A 21,888-nucleotide genomic window follows, 5' to 3' on the forward strand; every position below is an offset into this window, starting at 1 on the left:
AGTTCATGTGAGTAAAACATAGCAATACCTACAAAGGACCTTCCATAGAGAGATCAGAAAATGTCTAAGGTAACCAGTGCGTAAAGTGCTTGGGCATGACTTGTCATGCAATCCTTCACAAATATGGAGTTCAACTCGCCACTTGGGATTCTGATAGGTGTTACCATCACTTCCTCTCCTACAAAACATTGCATCGGTTCATGCAGATGGAATTTGTACTTGATGAGGTGTAATTACATTAAGTACACTCATTTCTCGACTGTGGACAGGCTCATACTTACTATTTAACTGCCTCCTGCTGGCTCAGTGGAGAAAGCCCGACACAGAACTACTTTCTGCCTCTAACCCAGTTAGATTGGCAAAGGCATAGATACCAGTAGGCGTGAGATACAGTCAAAATGTGTCTGTACAAAATTCAGCTCGCCTGAAACCTCCCTTAACAAAATTTGGTGAGATTCGATAGACTGGGAACTTCTTGAGGTAGTTTTTGCCTTCTCATGATTGTACTGCTGGTTCCAAACATAGTGTCTGACCCACAGCACAAGCCAGTCCAAATGGCTAGGGAATTAGGCCTCCCCCTCTGACCTCTCCTCCTACCATGCTCTCCATCACTATTTATACTCCGCTACTCAGCCTTCTTTCAATTTCTCAAAAATGCCAAGCATTTGGGGACCTCAGGGCCTTTGCACTTGTAGTTCTCTCCGTCTAAAGAACTCTTTCTCTGTGTCTTCATGTGGCTGGCTTCTTTTTAGATTCAGATCTCAGCTCAAATGCCATGTTCCCTTAGAGGCTTTCTCTGACCACCCAGTCTAGCAGGGACTCTGTTCATTTCTATACCTACTTTGTCCTCCATGGCCTGTACTATTTCCTTAAATTACTTGTTCATTTATTTGGTTTCTACTTTGTTACTGTCTCCCTTCACTCAAACAGAAGCTCTTTGAAGATAAGGCCCTTATCTGTCTCATCCTCCCGTATCCTCAGGACTCAGACAATATCTGGCACATAGAAGACACTCACTTGATAAAAATCGGTTTTATTGAATATAGGTAGCATTAGACCTCTTGACTACAGTCATACACCACATAATGACATTTCAGTCAATGATGGACTGCACACATGACAGTGGTCCCATAAGATGAGTACCATATAGCTCAGCTGTGTAGTAAGCTGTGCCGTCTAGTTTCATATAAGTGCACCTTACAATGTTTGCACAACAACAAAATCACCTAGCAACACATTTCTCAAAGTGTACCCCCATCATTAAGGATTACAGCCTGTATATGTCAACTTCTCTGCTTAAAGCTTTACACTTCCCTCGTTGTATCATCACCACCACCCTTATGAGAGGGTGGTTATTTTTTTCTCAACCTCATTCTGCTGGTTGCTGAAGAAGCCAGAAATAAGAGCAAAGCCTACCTGATATCTAAGCCTTTTTTTTCACTATCACTCTGTTTTGCAATATTTTGAGAAAATGGATGAAAATTATGGCAAAATAAGATGGTGAGAATTTTTTCAATCTGTAACTCCTTCCACCTAGCTGAAGACACAGTCAATATAGTGCCATTCATTTGTTCAAGAAATAGGTCCTTGGCATTTTTTCCACTCAACACACTGTACTGGGTGATAGGGACTCTCAGACAAAGGGGCTCAAAGGCAGTATTCAGCCTTCTTTTTTCATTTCAACAGAAAGTAATGAGTACCTACTATGTGCCAGTCATCATTTTAGCATCTGGTCCTACTACTCTGTCTCCTTGCAAATTGCTGTATCTCCCTGTCCCTCAATGCTGCCTCTCTCTCCTCCCCTCCTATCTTTCTTGGCTCTACTTCTCTATTTCAGAAAAGGCTTTCCTCCATGTGGCAAAAAATACTGCCACAAGTGGCTCCAGGATGACATCATCCCAGCCCAGTGATGACAAGTCAAAGAAGAGCCTCTATCTCCTCCTGTTGCATAAATTTTAAATCCCAGGAAAGACTTTGATTGGCTGAGGTTTGGGTCGTGTGACTTCCCTTGAACCAATCACAGTAGGCAGAGAAACAGGGTACTCAGAAAAGCCAGGCCCATATCCCCTGCCTCCCTCTGTGGTCAGCAATTCAGTCAGAATCACACGGTTGGAACAGCAGGGAGGCCCAGTAGAAGGAGACAATGCAAGACAGACAGACAGTACATGTCCACCACCCTGCTCAAAATGGGGGTGATTCATCAACGGTCCACCAGATCCTTAGGAGCAGGGATATTGTCCGTTTTAGTCGCCGCTGCGTCCCCCGTGCTGAAGACCATTCCTGGGACATATTAGCTGTCTATTGTATTTATGAGATGAATTAAAAGAATGATATTTCATCGCCTAAAAAAATATATATGATTAGTAATATAGCATACTTCACAGTGAATAACTGGACACTGCTGTTACACCACATTCTTGTTGAGGATTGTTGATCTCGGGAGTGGGAACCCTAATACTTAAGCTAAATAACTTACCAGGCTTGCTTGATGATGAAGTGCTATTAGATTGTGAAAGGGCTTTGAAAAGTACTAAACAACACACAAATACTAAGCATTTTGCTGTTAATAGGCAGCTAGGAAATGAATGCTCAGCACAATTGTCTAAATAGGCCTTTAAAAGGCTATGGCAAAAAATGGAACTTTGTAAAGAAATTTTCAAATGGCAAGAAATACTTGGGCAGCAAAAGGCAGTTTTCTAAAATGATGGGTTTGAGAAGAATGAATCAGCAGTGAATGTCGGTGCAAAATAGTGCTTAGGACGTCTGGACATACTTCTGGTTAAAGATATTTTCAAGAGTGACTCCAGAAATAATAAAATGCTAGGCATGAACCTATTTGCTTAACTCTGCCAGCTAATCAGGATGAGAGAGATTGAGCTCAAACCTCCCGTCAAGTGCCCTTGGCCACTTTTAAGGAGTGGCGTGTGTACAGTCAGTTCTATATTTAGTATTTTACGTCTCGTTGTTTTAGGCTAGGTGTTACCCTCCTGGAAAAGAAAAGGGGAAAGGAAACAACTAATTTGAGGATAGGATTGGAAAGTGGGTGTACCATAACCAAGGCAGTAATTTCAGAGAGAAAAGAGGGAATGAATGCCCCTCAAAGAAAATGAAGGGATGGGGTACCCTCCAAACTATCTGGGTGGAACTGGGGAAAGGTCACCTGATTGGTAGTAAAGACCCATTATGGTTTGATCTTTGTACTTTCTCCCAGCTGTACTTCAGTGTGAGGTCTTTGGAACATTAGCTCCAAGAAGACAAGGACCTTGTCTGTCCTGTTTTCTTTACCCCCACCTCTCAGAGTACTGTTTTACACAGAGTACTAACAAATATATATTTGCATGAATAAATGAATGAGCGCAATATTGATTGAGGCAGTAATTGGTGGGCATCCAAGTCCTTCTTCAGTCTTTTTCCCACTGGGCAGTGTGGCCTCGTGGTTAAAAGCTGATGCTCTGAAGTCAAAATAGATCCAGATCCCACTTCTGCAATTTATCTTGCCAATATCTTCCCTGGGAACTTATCTGAGTCTGTTTCCTGTCTATAGTGTGTAACCAGTAAGTACGGCTGGGCTTTGTGAGCTTTCATTGAGATAATAGATTAAAAGTGCTTAGCATAGTTGCCAGTAGTCAGTGAGGGTTAGTTAATGTTAGTCCAAACCCTCTGCTCTTGCCAAAGTAGTCTCCCCTTGATCGTCAAAATTAATTCCCAGTCTATGTGCTTTTGCTTGCATCAATTATCCTGCCCCTTCAGCATTTTATGCACACGAATGCGTGTATGTACACACATGTACATGCGCACATGTCACGTGTCAAAACCAATTTGCGCTATCTTCTCCATGAAGCCAACTACTATGGCCCTCGTCAAAGTCATCTCTTCACTTTGGATTCTTGGATGCTGATTAAGTCACTTTTGCATTATCACATATCAATGCCTAGCACAGTGTCTGGCATAAAATACAGAAACCTAACACATTTTGGATAGGTGGATGGAAGGAAGGAAGGAAGGAAGGAAGGAAAATGAACTTATGTTCTCTGGCAGCTCCCCAGGAATTTATTTATCTTCATACCTCCTCACGAGTCAGCACAGTGCTCTTAAGCTCACTAAATGTTGATTGGATGGGGATAAGGCGGAAGAAAAAACAGAAAAAGAAAATCAAGACCAATGCCCACCTGGATCCATTCTGCTTTCAGGGCATCCTGTTGAAAGGAGTTATTGAGAAGAGAAGCAGGGAGTTGACAGTCATTCTCTGGACTCTCTCCCAGGGCCTTTTTAGAACAGGAAAGTTAATTATGGAACCAGATTAACAGTTTCTTTTTTGATACAGTCAAAGTAAAACCAGCAGGATGCAATTTAGCTCTTCCCCACTTTCCAAATAGCAGCAAATTTTCATACAAAACAAAGAGACACTTGAATTGCAAATTACTTAGAGAATCAGCTAGCAACCCCAACGGAAGAATATTTCTGCTACTTTCAAAACCCGGCTGTTGCCTTTTCAGGTTTAACTATGTAGTGGGACCTTCACAAAGGCTTGGGCGTCGCTGCTTCAACTCTGGGCCAAGCAGGGAGGAGGAGTGACTCACTAAGGTTTACTGGAATGTTACTGCTTGGTTTTTTTGCTCAGAACATTTTTTTCTTCTCCGCATCGTCTCTAACTCTCAGATTACCAGCCTCCATTCACAGAATCGGGCCTGATGGGTCCCTAGGGGTCATTTTGTTCAAGGGTGACAAGGGCAAATGCCTCTGAGGGCTGGCAGGGATATAAATGAATAAAGCAGGTGGTGAGGGTACGTGTATGTCTACTAGGAAGTGAGTGAGGACCGGAGTAAACTGGGAACCCCCATCTAATCACCATTGTCACGCGAGAATGCTGGCCCATTGTCAATTGTTGCTAGCTAGTTCTGAGAAGTCTGCAATCTGCATTCTTACCTGAAATATCCTTCTTTTGAGCTGTTGGCATATAATTAATAAAAGGAAAAAATATATCATCTAAGCTTCATATGGCTTGTGGGCCACCAGTTAACAACTTCCAATTTAGCTCAACTTCCTCCCTTGATAGATGAGGAAACTGAGGTAAAGCAAGGGAAATTATTTATGAAAGGTCACAGAGTGGCAGAGTCTTCTGACTTCTCACTCAGTGAGATTACCCCATATGGCCTCCCTCAAGTCCCTGTCCCCTGCAGGACACAGAGCAGCTTTATTTGCACAAGAGCCTTCATAAACCTTTTTTTTTTTTTTCCTGATTCAAATAAATCCTATTTTTTTGCAGAGGATTTGGACGATATGGCAAACATAAGGAAAAATAAAATAAAGTCACACAGTGGTGCCACTGTAACTTTATTCATGAAAGGACTGGAGGCTGGGGTGGGAACGTCGTTGAAACAGGCTGCTTCCAGACACGGCCACTGGAGGGCAAGGTGACATCTCAGTTGCGTTAGCCCCAAAACCAAAAGTCTTAGGAAAGTTAGGACGGGGTTGAAAATGCATATGCTTATGGCACTCAGGCAGGTGGCAGGAATGAGTCAAGGAGGCCAGATGGGAAATATGGTGAACAGAGCAGATGTGTCTGAAGGACTCAGATGCTGCTCAGATTCGGAACCGTGTCACCGTGTGGGAATGGACTCAGTGTTGACAGTCCTTTTCACTTTTTTCAACTGAAGCTTGAAATCTAAGGTTTTTTGTAAAATTTTTCAATGTTTCAATGTAGCTCAATTTTAAAAAAAATGTGAGTCAAACCAAACACAAAGCAGGATTTGGCTTCGGGCTTCCTCTCTGTGACCTCTGCTTAGTGACTCACTGAGGGTGGACTGGGCACTGGGCAGGTCAGTCAGCTGGGCAGAGCGTGTGTCTGTGATCAGGCCAGTCACAGACCAGCAGGCAGGACTGGCACAGGGATGACCGGGTCTGCAGGGCGAGACTGAGGAAGCAGAGATCACCCATACACTGGGGGCTGCAATTCTCTGGGGAGAGAGGGCTTCAAGCAGAGCCAGGCTGCAGCCTGGACAGATCCTTGGGGAGAAGATCTGTGCGCATCTAAAGCACGTGCTGTGGCCTTTTATAGTGTCTGGGGGGTGTGTATATAACAATCTTTACTTCACTAAAGTAATGTAGATTATCTCCTTGGTAACCCTGTGGAAGACTCCTCCATTTTCTCAAAAGCAGAAATGTTAAAGTCAGTAAAGATAGCAAAGGGTATGTCAATTCTTTCCATTTTACTATAGTGAATCACTGAATGAGTAAGCAGCAGACTGGAATGGAGGAGCCCTTGAAAAGAGGTCCTGGACCATCCCCCCAACCTTTCCCTGAGCCTCCATTTCAGCCTTTGTAAAGTGAGCATTATGATACCTGCCCTGCCTCTCTAAATTAGTGACGATTTTTGATTGGAAGAGATAGAACACTCAACTAGCTTAAGCAAAAAAGGGTACGTATTGGTTCACACAACTGGAAAGTTGAAGCATTTCAAACGTAGCTGGATCCAGGTGCCCAAATAATGTCAGGACTTGGTACCTCTCACTCAAAACTGCGGTCATGATCTTTCTCCTAAGTGCAGGAGAAAGAGATCTTCTCTTCTCCTACATTTCCAACACAAGTTTTGGGACTGACTTTCATTGGCCCGAATCTATCCTACGCCCATTTCTGAACTGGTAGATTTGGCAAAGGAGATAAAATGCACTGAGTGGCTGGGCCAGTACGTATTTCAGAGAACAATCAGGCATTTAGCTTGGAGTCTGTGGGAGCATGATGGATGTTCTGGAGGGGAGCAGATAAAGTAGTACGCCTGATTCCCTGGTAGGAATAAACTGTTCCTATTACAATGACCTCTTGGGAAAATGTCCAGCCTGGTCTGGGGAGTTTGTTTAAAGCTGGATTCATCTAGCTGCAGAGAAAAGGACAAAATACTTGATTTCTGCCTGATGCCAAAATGCAATTGTATATTTTGTATTTATTTGCTCTCCTGTGTTTTGCAGGCTTCCTTTGACAGAGAATCAGGCTTGACCAGTGACACTTGTTTCAATGAAAGCAAGAGAGTGAATAGTAAGTAGTTTTTCCTGTTATCCATTGGTTATAGGATGTGGACTCCTCTCTCGTGCCAAGATGAGCTTTATTAAATTACCATTCCTCCCTCCAACCCGTTTAAGCAAAGAGCAGCATGTCTCATTGGTGAATCAGATGCCAAATATATGGCTTAACTTTTTTCTATTATATATTCCCCAGAGCAACACAGACACTGTCAAGGTGCAGATCACTTCAGACGTGTTCTTGGCTGCAAGTAACAGACAAAGCAGACTCCAGATGGCTTAAATAATAAGAAAAAAGTTATTAGCTCTCATAACAAGAAGTCCTAAAGTAGGATAGGTCCATAGCTGGTTAATCGAGCAGCTCAAAAATATCACAAAGATGCACTTATTTCTAACATCTCCACTGGGCTCTCTCTTCCACTTATTTCTTTTTAGTCAGCCTTTCCAGAAATCCCCCAACAGGCTTTCATTCACATTCATTGGCCAAAACAGTGTCACATACCCTTGCTTAGGTCAGTCTCTGGCAAAGCAGATGTGACCACCATGATTGGCTTAAACCAATCGTTAGTCCCTTCCTAGGGCTAGGAATAGGACCACATCCCGTGAAGCACATGGTCTCTTAGAGGAGAGTGACTATCTGAACAAAATTAAAACAAAAGGGAAGGAAGGCGGTCGACTATCTGCTATAAGATGAGACTGTGCAAATCTGAGTGGTGCTTCCTCCAAATGAAAGTTTGAAAAAGTGCTTAAGTTCCAAGACGTTGTATACTCCATCACTGCAGAAAATCGGGCACCTGGCCTGGGCTGACCTCCCCCAAGTCACAGATAAAATTGAAGACATATTTGGACATACTTTTGACTCTGGATATAAAACCTAAGACATTACTATTATACCATATGCAGACTGTTTCTGCAATTTGCATAATTATAAACTCCTCCTCAAGAGTAAACATCACTGCCAACTTAAAAAAAAAAACTACAAAGCAGTATTACATATGCATTGCTAAATTGACTTTTTAAGTTGTCTGGGATCTTCACAAAGACACAACTCTATAGATACTGAGTGCTTAATAAAACCTTCTGTTTGTCTGAAAAGAACTCAAGAGGAAAAGAAAAGCTAAAACCCAATTTTTTTAGCTAAAGAATATGAGTTGATGCCTGAAATTTACCAGTAGGCGTTCATTCTATTAAAATGTCTCTGAAATTCATTATTCTGTGCATTGACTACCATCATTCAAGTATAGGTGATTTCTTTGTGCAGCCAAAGGAAGATATTTCCTCAGATGTCTCCATTCAGTTTTAAAAGTCACCTGTGAGCTGTGTGGCCTTATATGTGAATATTTCTAGGAGGTGATTGAAGAGATCCAGAAAGACTTTCTTGTCCCTAAATGTCTGTCTTATTAATTAGCTCCACCTAAAATATCTGCACAAATCCCTAACTTGGGCCTCGAAGGTTTCAGCTACAGTACAAATATGCTGCTGGCCACGGTGGACTGTTTTTATACACCTCAATTTAAGTTCATTGGTCAGCCCCAACGATGGCTGAGACACAGCACACTCAGGTGTACATGCAAAGAGAAGTCCTCCTGGAGCTATATTACAAATTGTGTATATGCAAATATGTGTGTACACACAAACTAGAGATAAAGATTATGTACAAACACACAACACACATATCTACAGTGTTACATAAGTGAGTTCCCTTTTATATAAGCTATTCTATAACCTGCTTTTTAAGCTCAACAATAAATTATAGACATCTTTCCATCACAGTATGTGTGTGTATGTGTGTGTGTAAGAGTATACACGTCATTTTTTCACCATTGATTAACATTGCATCTCAGGAATCAATGGTAATTTATCTACTCAATCCCCAATTAAAGGCTGTCATCCTTGGTTCATATTTTTACTATTTTAAGTTACACCAAATATTCATGTGCAGAGAGCTTCCTCCACACGTATCATTATGTCTTTAGTCAAGTTTCCAGAAGGGCGATCGCTGGGTCAGTGAGAGGTCAGCCTCTCTGTTAAGGAGAGAGCCATGAAGCACTAGAATCTTGACACTGCCCATAGTCCACCAGAGCACCAGCCCTCTGGGGCTTCTGGACGTTCCTGTGAGGCCTTGAGCTCCTACAGAAGGAAGATGTTAAATGACAGGAAGAAGAAAATGGGGACAAAGTGTGCCAAATGTGGACTTTGCTAAGGCCACATTTTTATCTTATGCTATCATGGAACAATAAGGGAATGACTGTTTTTACAGGCAATCATATTCATTTTTGTGTTTACTTGAGTACTACCTGTCCTTGGTCTAGACTGTAGACCCCTATGGCTGGGAGCCAGGTCTGGTTTTCTGTTGTTCTTCATCAATATGTATTGAATGCTGACATATTTACATTACTGTATGGATATGTTTTGGCGGCAAAAGATTAAATGAATTATATAGAAAATACTTCGTGACAGAAAGGAATTTGGAAGGAAGTTCCTAAGAGAGATGTGTCTAGGGAATTTATTCTCTTCCCATTCCCAACCTTCTCACCCAACCCCAGGGTCACTTTGGCCTATTATGCTGTCCATCCCACAACAATGGAAATAGATAGAGAGCCATACATCTCCAGGTGTTACTTCACCATCTCAGGGCAAAAGATGCTTCTGTATAAGGAGCAGGTTGTTATAAATGGCCATCCCTGTCAGTCAACAGATTATCTTAACATAATTCACTCAACCCCTGACCTAAGGGTCAACCTATTTTTATGACCAGCATTTGATTTACTTTTACCTTTTGCTTCCCCTTCTAAACAAGAAGAGATTCTATGAGATTATGAAAATCAAAGAAGGGCTGCACCTAGAGATACGACTTTATGCTGAGTTCTATTCATTGCAAAATGAACAAGTTCTGTAATGTTGTGCCAGTTTGATTTGCTACAAAACACATCGGAAAGATGAGATATTTTGTTTCTCTTTCCATAAATGATATTTATTTGCCTTTTCTATTTCCAAAAATGTTTCTTGTCGCATCATTCAGGGTTTTATCTAAGTTTCTTGAATTCTTGTCATCCTTCCCAGAGCAGTGAGGGTGATTTTCATGCTCCCCAATTCACTTCATTTCTGTCTGCGGTTCTGTGCCCAGCAGAAGAGTAGGGTATAGAGACACCCCACACCCATCACCAACTGGCAACTCCACTGGCTCCTGGACTTACAGTAGTATTGACCATAGAAATCCTTCAACTCTCCCCACGAAGGAAGAGAGATTGCCATCTGTCTATTCAAAGTTTGGAGTTTGGAGACCAACAGAATTAATATCACCTAGTAGCTCCTAAGACATGCAGAATCCCAGGCCCCACCCCAGACCCACAGAGTTATAATATACATTTTCTCAAGAGGTGTTTGGTATGCACGTTACAGATCTAAAGGATAATTCTTTGAGGTCATTCTCCCTGATCTCTTCCTGTTTCCACAATATCTCCCTGCTCTAACCAACGAAGTGAAGCACACACGATGCAGAGGATAACGAAATGTGCATCATTTCCGTAGCACGCACCATTATCATGTTAGGCAAGGAAAATCCTTCAGAATGATTGGAAGGACATTTTCTCTATCTAAAAACAATTATTTATTCCTTAGAGCATTTCATTATTTTCAAAGTAATTGCTCTTCAATTCTCTCATTTGTTCAAAATGGCAGCCTTACAGTAAGGCCAAATCGTGGTAAAAGTGAGGGATACGATGAAGTGATCTTTGGCGCTCCCAGCCCCTCCTGAGCTTATTTCCTGTGTTCTCTTAAGGTTTCCAGTTCTCTCAGACTCTCTCTAACCCCTACCTCAAGCAAAATCTATTCTTGGGACAACATATGATGCCAGCCATTTATATTTTATATACTTTCACAGATTTGTTCTAATAATTTGTGCCCACCTCTCTCATGAGGTCACCTCTCTCACCTCACTTGGTCTCCCATTAAAGGAATATTATACAAGTAAGAATGAAAAGGTATGTTTTGACTAGATCCAGCTTGGCAAATCAGTTTCACCTGAGCAATTGAGCTCCTGGAGTTCTGTGTTAAGAAGGATTCTGAGGCTGCATCTGGATTCACCAGAAAAAAACATTTTGTGATCAATCAGTCATGCCTGCTATGAGTTAGGGATAAAAATATAGCCATATGTCAGCCATATAATGTTTCATACTAACATTTACTAAACTTTTACATGTCATGCATTATCAAGCTACTTGCACACCCTCTTAGTTATCTATTGCTGAATATCAAATTACCCCAGAATTTAGTGGCTTAAAAGAATAATATTTATTATCTCATAGTTTCTGTGGGTGAGGAATTTTTGCACAACTTTCCTGGGCTCTCTGTCTTGGGGTTTCCACAAGGACTCAGTCCAGGTATCAGCCAAGGCTGCAGTCTTACTCAAAGGCTCAAATGGGGAAGGATCTGTTTCCAAGCTCACTCACGTGGTTACCGGTAGCATTGAGTTCCTTGAGGGCTGTCGCACTGAGGGTCTCGGTTCCTCACTGGCCAGTGTCCAGAGCCTGCCCTCGGTTCCTTGCCAGACGGTCCTCTCCTTTTGGGAGGGTATGCAAGAAGAGTGAGAAAGAGGGTTAGCAAGAGGGATGTCACAGTCTTTTGTAACCCAGTTATAGAAGTGCTATCCCATCACTTTTGCCTGTTGTGTTCGTTAGCTGTAAGTCGCTGCATCCACTCAAGGGGAGGGGCTTACCCAAGGGTGTGTGAGTACGAGGGGATGGGAATCCCTGGGAGCCATCTTGCAAGCAGCCTGCCGTACATGCTTTATCCCGCTTAATATTCACCACAATCTCTTAAGATATATATTATTATTATCCCATTTTTATGAATGAGGAATTAAGCACGGAGCAGTCATTTATTCAAGATGACACAGCTCATAAGGGACAGAGCTGGGATTTTGACCCAGGTCCATCTGACTTTAAAGCTGATGTTACTGTCCCTACGCCTTTTGCCGTCTCTACAGTTACTCCATAGAGTGACCTTCAAAATGTTTTGACCGTGAACCCCTATTGCAAAAACTTCCAGAATACACTCTTATTATATACATATATATTTATAAATTGCATCTTAATCTGCAATTAAATATGAGTAAAGCTTGCTTTTAAAAGTGATTATGAATAGAAATTCTTTTATCCACACCACAATGGCTTGTCTTGCCCTCCAGAGGTCACTCCCACACTGGAGACTACTAATGCTTTTCCAGCTGTGACATCCTATGATCCATGATTCCCGAGTGGATGCTCAAGTGGGCTAATTGGGGATACGATTGGAACTTCTGCTGCCCAACCACGTAGAGCAGGGAAAAACTGGCCATCAGCCTCCTCCTCGCTCCAGTATGAGTGATAGGAGAAATATTGAATAAGTAGGAGTTTAGCCAATTCCCTCCTCTTACTTGCTGTCATCAAGTCACTTAAGGAAGGACACTGCAGGATTGGAGCAGCCTTCTCTCAGCCTCGGAGCTGTGGGGCTTCACTGTGGGAGGAAAAAACAAATGCCTTTAAAGGCTGCCTCCCGACTGGGCCTGAGGGATGAAGGAAAGTCAGATGTAGTTTTCAACTGAGGCTCTGTACTTTATAAAGACCCAGGTATTGTCTAAAAATTCCATATGTATTTATTTTAAATAGGTAATTCATGCACATGGTAAAAACATGTTTAATGGATATTTACTGAAAATTAACCTTTCTGCAGAGCCTATCTTTAACTGTTCTGCTCTTCTCCCTAAAACAACTGCTTTGAATGTGTAATCCTTCCAGTGAGCATCTGTTTCCATTCAAATATACATACACATGTCCCTGATTTTTTTTTAACCCTAATGGTACATCCACTGTTCTGCACCTTGATGTTTTTCAATTACTCTTTCTTAGAGATGCTGTTACATTTGTACACACATTTTCTTATTCTTAATAGCCACATAATGTTCTATAGTGTGAGTGCACCAAAATTTATGTAAATAGTACCCTATAGCTGGATATTTAGGTTGATTCCAATTTTTCCTCTTATAAACAATGCTGCAGTAAATATATCCTTTAAAGGATTGCTTTGGAAAGTATTTGGCTTTCACTGTTGATGTCTAACAACTTTGTTCTGACCATTTAAGGACTATGTAGTCATTGCTGGGCCCAGGTTGGGAGAGCAACGCTGAATTACAGGGACATATAACCACCTTCTGTCCTCCTCCTATGAAACGCTCTGACAATGCTCCCCTTGCTCCAGTACTTGGTACCTTAGCTGAATAAGCCTCACAATATTGCTAAGAGAAAAGGAGTATGTGACTTTCCTGGAAGACTAGAGCAACTAAGGCTCCATCTTCCATCTCTGGATTTCCCAGGGCAGTCCTGGCAAGCAAGTGCTAGAACTCTGACGTGGACTAGCTAACGGGATTTATCCAGAGCAGTATGAGTGGCCTCAAATAATGGCAGCATGGTGTGGTGGGAGAGCCCCAGCTTTCAGGTCAGTGAGCAGGAACTGTGTGTGTGGTTCCCCAAATCAAGATACTGTCGCCAGAAAGTGGGGGATTGGATGCTGGCCAGGCACAAACCACAGGTTCCCATTCTAAGGGATGTTCAAGCAGAACTTTCATCAGCAACCCTTTGTCACCACCCCTTCTATACTCTGAATCTCCTTGTCCCTCTGGCCCCCAACACTAGATGACCTCTGAGATCCCATCCAGCTCAAGCTTACCCCAACTTCGTGATCTGCCATCATGAATAGGGGGAAGGAGGCATCTACCTCAGGCATCTGCCTTTATTTTGTTTGATCCCCATCTTGTCAGACCAATCAGAACTCGCCAGGTGTGGAAATCTGCCCTTTCCTCTCGCCTTCCTGGCCAGCTGCATGTAGGAGTTATTCACAGTTGCCCAATTGAAATGCCTTCCAAAGACACATGTTTGCATTGATTTTCAAATCAGCATTCTGGCCAGAGTAACAAACCCACACACTGAAATCTCAACCTCTGAGTTCTGGCTGGGCAAGATTTTTCCTGTGTGGACAAATTGTTATAAGCATACGGACGACTAGGCTGACTGTATTGTTTCCTTCTGCCAAGGCTCACAGCGTTGGAGGGTGGGGGACACACGGCAGGGGTACTTCTTAATAAAAACAGCAGCAGCAGCTACATTTCAGTTTCTCTTTTACCCCGGAGTCTATATGACACAGGGAGCACTGTGGTGAAGAATATGGGGCCTGGTATCAGTCTCACTGGTTTGGGACCCCATCTCCCTCCCTCAGTAGCTGTGTCACCCTGGCTCATTTCTTGGCCTCTCTGAACATCAGTTAGACTATCTACAAAAACCATAACCACACCTACCTCGAAAGGGCTGGTGTGAAGATCAAAGGAGGCTGCCCATGGAAAGTACTTAGCACTTAGTGCTTAGTACCTGGTGCACACAGTACCAGTTGGCTATTCTTGTAGCTGTCCCTGCCAGATTGTTTCTCCTCATTTTGTAAATGTGCAACCTCAGAATCAGAAGATAAATAACTTGTCTAAGACCAAAAATGGCAGAACTGGACTTAACCCTAGGTCCGTCTGCCTCGCTAATTCTTCACATATTTCTTGCGTGCTTCTTATCTTCCAGGCACTGGGAATAGAGCAGCGAGAAAGCAAGGCATTGTCCTGGTCCTCATGGAGCCGGCAGTCTAATGAGACGTCGTGGAGCTCCATGAGAGACCTCCCACCCATTGCCTTTGTGAAGCCACCCCAGGGCGCTGAGTTAAAACACCCCTGGAGAGTCTTGACGGCAACTACAATAGCTGGTATTTATTGGGAGCTCATTCAATCTCCCCAGGAGCCCTGTGAGGCAGCTACTATTATCATCATTTTACAGATTGGAAACCTGAGCCTTGTAGAAGGCAGGACACCTTGTCGAGGTGAGGTCCTGGAGCTAGAAAATGGTAGAGCTGGGTCTTGACCAGACAATGGACTAGTACAGTTCATCATATTATTTCCAAGGAGGCAAGGTGACCTGTGACTGGGATGGGAGCTAGAATAAGAAGCTGTGTTACTCCCGCAACCCACATCTGATCACGTATAAGCTGTGTCCCGTTTTTTGTGCCCTGAGTTCCCATAGTTACCCTCTGAGGGTAAAAAATACTGGAAGAGAACCTTAGCCATGAAAACAAAGAAATCAGGCACTATCTAATTAAAATTCGGTAGCAGGACTTTTACTGACTAACTCTGCTCTCCTAAATTCTGCCTAATTGCATTTTCAAGGGCCCCTGCATCAAGGGGCAAGCTCTGTCAGGTCAGCTGGTGGCAGATACTGGCCCCCTCCAGCCGTGGACATGGAGCCTGACTTGGCTGGGTGCAGACAGGCAAGGCCTGGGAAGACATGCACAGAGGCAGGGCCCAGGAGCCTGACTGACAAACACAGCCACGGCCTGGTGACTTCTGCAGAGCTGCCGCAGATCACAGAGAGGGCTGTGTTCAAAGGAGTCAAACAAACCAGTTCTGCCTCCCTGATTCAGAAGATTCATCTGAATCTCCACAGGCGCCTGGCAGGTCCAGGGAGCCCGTGATGCTGGCAGTAAGTAAAAGGCCGCCAGCATGATCTTCCCCCATTTGCTGGCTTTATTCATGGCTCACAGTTACCAGCCAGCGAGGGAGGGTCTGCACAACCCTCAGGCACCATGAATTTGTTGACAAGGAATGAAAACAAGGCAGAGAAGAGAGGCTTCCTGCAGAAAACAGAAGGGGCCTGGCCCTTCACAAACTGACCAAGCCGAACACAGCTGGAGCCTGAGTTCAGGTTTCTGTTACTTATGAAAGGGAATACCCAGCCAAAACAGAGACGAGATTTGTGTTGTTCTCAACCTGGAATTAAGAAATCTAAAACGATAAGTGCTTCATGGATCAACTCCCCACCTGCCTCCCAAGGTGTAGACAATCCCCTCAGGAAAGCATCAAGAATATCCCAGGACTGCTGAGGAGGCCGAGCATAGTCAATGGACCAAGTGTTGGCAAAGGCTGTCATCCTTCTCCGAGGGCTTGCTGATCAAGCGTCTCGTTTGAGCCTTGCGGCTTTGATGGAGGGACACAGGGCATTTTGACTCATTTTATGCATGTACAAACTCTGAATATCCAGACAGGTCATGAGATCTGCCTAGAGTCACGCAGCAGTTTGATGGAAGAACCGGAACCAGAACTCTGATGGCTCTGTTCCTAGTGCGCACTTAGACTTCAGCTGTGTCTCCAGGAGAAACGTGAGAACGCATGCAGGGCGCTCTGCACACCCTGGGAAGCACTTGGTTCTGATTAGATGGCGTTAAGTTGCTGGGACCTCTAGCTGCTCTTTCCATGGGGCCAAAATGAAGACTAATGCCGTTTACTTTGCGTTTCCCCCTCCTGGAGTGATCCTGGTGAAGCTTTGAAGCAGCCACAGTGAAAGAAAATAGCATCCTCAATTAGATCCTTTAGGAAAGTCTGCTGTATCTTCCTACCTTCAGAGGAAAACACTAAATCAATTGTCTGTATGTGAATAAACAGAAGAGAAAAGCCAGATCTGTGATAATTCCACAAATGCTTACAGGAGTCTTTATAATGGCAAATGGCCCAAAAGCCTTCAGACTCATCATATGGGTCTTTTGAAAAGTAGTTTTTGTCATTGCTAATGGAAACACCATGTTTTTACCTAGATGGATTCTGCAATTGCACATCAAAGGTCAGGCTGCATGGGATGGGAATGTCTGTCCATAGTGTGACTCCTTGCTGGAACAGAAGCAGATGATTCTGGCACCCTGACACTCTCCCACCCAGAACCTGCCACTACACTCTGAAGAATAAACTGTGGCAGAGTGGTCAAGGTCAGATAGAATGGATTCGAGGCCTGGATCTGCCACTTTCTAGCTGTGTGACGCTGGAAAAACATTAATTGCTCTGAGTCTATAATTCTTCAACTATAAGATGGAGCTGCTAATGTACCTAACAAATGATACATAAAGTATTTAGGTAAATAATTGGGCCATCTCAGCAGTAGTAGTATCACTCTAATAGAGCTGGAAATGACTCCAGAAATCACCTCACCCAGAGGTTCCCCAACCTTGCTGAGCATCAAATGAGGTGCTTTCTGCAAATGTGTGTGGCTGGGCCCCAGACTCGCCTATTCCCTGCAGCCTGCTTTCATGCTCTCGACTTCGTAGACCTCCTCGCTCCTTTGAAAAGCAACTACAGAGTCTGTCTAGGACAAAAGTACAGAGCTTCCATTAGCAAAGACTATCATTTTGTTTCAAAATCTCTGAGGATAGAGACCAGGCTTCTGTATTTTCAAAGCCCCACGGCTGATTCTTAAGCAGTTAAGATTAGTATCAGTCCTTAGAATGATCTGGGGAGCCACTGATCTAAGCCCTAGAAAGGCTAAGAAAACTGAAGCTCACAGAAACAGAACTATTAGCAAATAATAATAACAACAAACACACCCTCAGTTTTTCTGATTTCTTGTCTAATGACCTTCTCACCAAATCAATGCAACCAAATTAAGAAAAGAACAAGATAGTTTTCATGGTTGATTGTCTCAAGAATGGTCCTGGTTTACGATGTGTTAGTAACAGTTTAGAGCCAGCAACTGTATTTTCACTAAGGACTAACTCTGTGGGTTTCAGTCAGAACCACCAATCCAGGGATACTTGGGGATCTGTCTGAGTGTGAGAACATCACAGACTTGCCCCGGAGAAGGCTGGCTTTTTTTAGGACGGAAGGTCACAGCCCAGGCATCACGGCCCCATCCTAACAGACACTACTTCTAGGTGGCTTCCTGGATGGCAGACATTATGATCAGAAGGAAGTGATCAAATCAGAAGAGTAAATCTAACACACAAAGCATCAGGGCCAGCAGTGCCGCTGATGTAAACCGAGGAGAGGATGAAGAAATATTTTCCCTGAGAGCTGACTATGTGCCAAGATGTGCTGAGTAACTGACTTCGGCAGTCCTAGAAGGATAATGCTCTTGTTTATCTTTATCCTTATCTATCAATTCTTTTTATTTCTCATCATTGTAAGAAGAAATGTAAGCTTGGGAGGTGGGGGTTACAGGTCTGAGATGAGCATAAAGGCATAAAAAAGAAAGATGGAAGATTTTTGCCTTTACTAAAGGAGGCAAAATTTGCTTTTCATAAATGCTATAACTGTTAATAACGCCTTCTTTAAGTAGCAGAATATTTGTTGCACTCAACATTGCTCTATGCTCTAGTTTCCTCAGTTGTAAAATAAGGACTCATAATGTGCCTACTTCCTAAGATTGTAAAGATTAAATGATTTAATGCATGAAAAGCACTTAATACAGTGAAAACACTATAATTGTTGAAAGAATGTTAGATATTGTTATAATTACTATTAAAATGTGTATTTGGTTTTTATAAGCAGTAAAATTTACTCAAATCTAAGAGTGGAAAATACAGGGACTGATTCAGTTAAGTGCATTTATATGTATAATAAGAATATTACATTTATATAATATGGATACCATTTAGGGCTTCAGATACTGTATTACTTTTTTATTGCTATGTAACAGATTATCAGAAACATAGCAGCTTAAAGCAACGCCCATTTATTAGGTCACAGCTTCTGTAGGTCAGATGTCCAGGCAAAGCATGGCTAGGTTGAAATCTTACAAGGTTGAAATCAAAGTAGTATTTGGGCTACGTTCCTTTCTATAGCCTCTCCCAAGCTTCTTCATATTGTTGGCCAAATTCAGTTCCTTGCAGTTGTAGGACTTCAGTCCCCATTTTCTTGCTAGTTGTCAGAGTGGAGAGTATTCTCAGCTCCTAGAGGTCGCCTGCATTCCTTGCCATGTGCCCCCTCTATCCATCCATCTTCAAAGCCAGCAGTGGGAAATCTCTTTCCCATCAAATCCCTTTCACACTTCACATATCTCTTGCCAGGAAGAGCCCAGTCCCTTTGAGGGGCTCACTTGATTAGTCAGATTCACCCAGGATAATCTCTCTATCTTGAGGTTTGGGACCTTAATTACATCTGCCAAACGCCTTCCTAGCAGTACCTAGAATAGTATTTGATTGAATGAGAGAAGGCATGTGTAGACCAGGGACCAGGAATCTTGGGTACTATCTTAGAATTCTTCCTACCACAAATGCATTTTCTATCAACTCTGGCTTGGATCAAAACAAAATAGGACAGTAAAATAATGAGAATGACTTCCTTTTTATGTGCAGCTTATTTAATAATTTTTAAATATTATTCTCACTTTTTTATAATCATACCCCTTATGTGGAATACTCAAGACCCTTGGCCAGCACTTAGCAGGAATGAGGGTTACAGATACTAATGGTAATGTATTATTAGACTCATGAGGAATAATCCCAAATACTGGCTATGAGTCACTTAACCTTTTTATAGCTATTTTATCACCTGTAAAAGGAAGAAAACATTTACCTCACAGGACTGATAGGAGTGTTTTACATAAATGATAACGATGATGAGCAGCTGTCATTTCTTGAAAACTTACTAGGTGCTGGCACTGTGCATACTTCTGGGAGCATTGTGGTATAATTGAAGTTGTCTGGCTCCAGAATTGAGGCCAGATACATGGTTCAAGCTCAGTTCTATCTCCTTGGGTGAGTTTCTTAACCACTCAGAGCTGCAGAAACTCTAGAGAGTGGTGACCAAAAGAATAGAAAACGGATAATAATAAAGGATAAATAATGGTCCACAACATAAGTGTGGACCTAGTGTGTGGTGTCCACCCAGTATGTGTTGAGTATGCAATACACACCCTATAGTAATACTCTTTCTTTCTAAAACTGCATTCATTCAAGTACCATCTTCATGATTTTTGCCCCAAATGCGTACTATCTATTCATACCTGCATACTATATATTCTTTTAAATCAGTTTTTTCTTATCCATGAGATCATGGTTTTGATTCACTTATTTCATTTTTTTCTAAGCTCATGTGAAAATAAATGCATAATTGTTAAAATAAAAGTATACTGAGAAAAACTGCCATGTGTATCAGTAGAGATAAAAATACCGCACATTGAGAAATGCTGCAGTAAGGATATGCAAAGACCCCTTCTCAGTGAAAGACACTGCTCCTCGAGGTCCCTGAGGAAGTAAATTGAGAGCTACCCAGATTTTTAACAGCTTAATTTTGTGTTTTGAGAGAGTGCCTTGGAATTGAAGTCATCTGATGTTTAAATTAAGCCTAGGGAATGGAAAAAAATATATATTCAGTTAAAACAGAATGAAAATAGGTGAGGGCCAGAACTCACATTTAGATCTTCCTAATTCTAAGGTCCACATTTTTTCACATTACAACTAAAAACAGGGGCAATGGAAGGAGCCAGGTGAGGAGGTGGGTAGGGGGAAGAGAGTAGAGAAGGAAAGATAGAAATGAAGAGGAAGAGTGACTGGCAAATATGTATCCAGAGAAGGAGAGAGAGAGAGAGAGAGAGAGAGAGCATGTGTGTGTGTGTGTGTGAGAGAGAGAGAGAGAGAGAGAGAATACATGGGGGGGCAGGTTGGTAAATTCTTAAGTGATTATAAACCTTTCTGATTATCCGATACTTGGGCTCCTATGGGTTTTAAAAATGCAGGTAGCTCCTATCACTTCTCTTCGTGTGTTATATAGGTGATTGACAGCTCTTCAGCTTTCTTTTCTCTTAAGACTTTGGAACACCTCTCAGAATCTACATGATATGGCTGCCCACAAGGACAAAATTGTAAACTGCACAACATGCTCATAATCAGGGCAGTACGACTCCAGGATCTGAAAATCAAGCAGGGGTCCTTTACTCTGAGTCTCTCCCTTTTGTCTAAAAAATAGCCACACTAACTGTCTTATGGTAACCAACTGAAAATGATGTTGAACAAGAGCATGAGGTGGCTCCAGTGTTTCTCTTTGACTTTTTACTCCTTGCTAAGTGGTTCTCAGGAGGTGGATTTCTTGTAGTCATTTGCTTCTACAGCTAGAATTAAATTCTCTGCCTTTGCCACTTCCTGTCTCAAGAAGCCCACTGCAGTGCTGACTGCTCAGTACCTAGGGAAGAGCACTTTCGTCCTATATTTTAATTAGGCCTGACATCTGGTATGGACTGTGAGTACTTATGTGCACACCTGCAGGCTATTGGCTGTAGAGGAGCCAGTCTATCTGGAGATTACTAGTACAGATGGAGACTGTAGTCATTTAATTTAATAGAGCAATTGTGTGGGCCTTGTAGAATGTGCCACAACTGTGAAATGTGCCCCCATCTCAATTCCAGGTACTCAGCACTGTTCTTTATGTAACACACATTTCACCTCTTCTGTCAATCTCCACAAGCAATACAGTCAGAAGAGAAGCTTGGCAACGGAGCAGTCTTGGAAACGTTTCAAGGGGGAAGGAAGAGAGATGGGGCTCTGGAAAGCAGTTGAATTTATAAAGACAATGAAATTTGCCAAGGATTTAAATGATCATCTTCCCTCCTCTGTTAAACAAATGTGCTGTGTACCACTCCAACCTCATGTAAAGAGGCTCCATCTTTCAATGTACAGCGGGAGGTGAGCATCTGGCAATGAGACAGAGGCAAATGTGACAAGAGATGGTCAGAGTAGTCACAAGCACTTGTTTTTCCATGACACTGGGGATGACCCCTTTCTTTCCCAGGACTGGAGTGCTAACTCAAGACTGTGGTTCCTGTTTTGTGAAACCTCACCTGTAGCATCTGGTTTTTTCCCACTGTATCCCCAACACCTCTCAGAGTGTCCGATGGAGCATACACGCTCAATAAGCAATTATGGAAAGAAAGAATGAGTGAGCCAGCTGAAGTGGTATTGACAAACCACAGAGACCCTTTAACTTCCTGAATGCATCCTTCTGGGTGTTCTCAAAGCTGTGGGCCCACACTGGGTAATCTGTTGGAAA

The 21,888-nt window shown here is 42.6% G+C and overlaps 1 protein-coding gene across 12 annotated transcripts in view; it reads left to right on the plus strand.

Annotated features, from left to right (window-relative positions):
- ATP10B (ATPase phospholipid transporting 10B (putative)) overlaps positions 1-21,888 on the plus strand; it is a 286,627-nt gene that overhangs the window by 99,973 nt on the left and 164,766 nt on the right. For all 12 annotated transcript variants that reach the window (XM_044777708.2, XM_044777711.2, XM_070517124.1 and 9 more), the window contains one exon: positions 6,966-7,032. The gene's annotated coding sequence lies outside the window, so the exon portion shown is untranslated. The remainder of the gene's footprint in view (positions 1-6,965; positions 7,033-21,888) is intronic.

Source organism: Equus asinus, chromosome 9, assembly GCF_041296235.1.
Source record: "Equus asinus isolate D_3611 breed Donkey chromosome 9, EquAss-T2T_v2, whole genome shotgun sequence".
Lineage (NCBI taxonomy): Eukaryota > Metazoa > Chordata > Mammalia > Perissodactyla > Equidae > Equus > Equus asinus.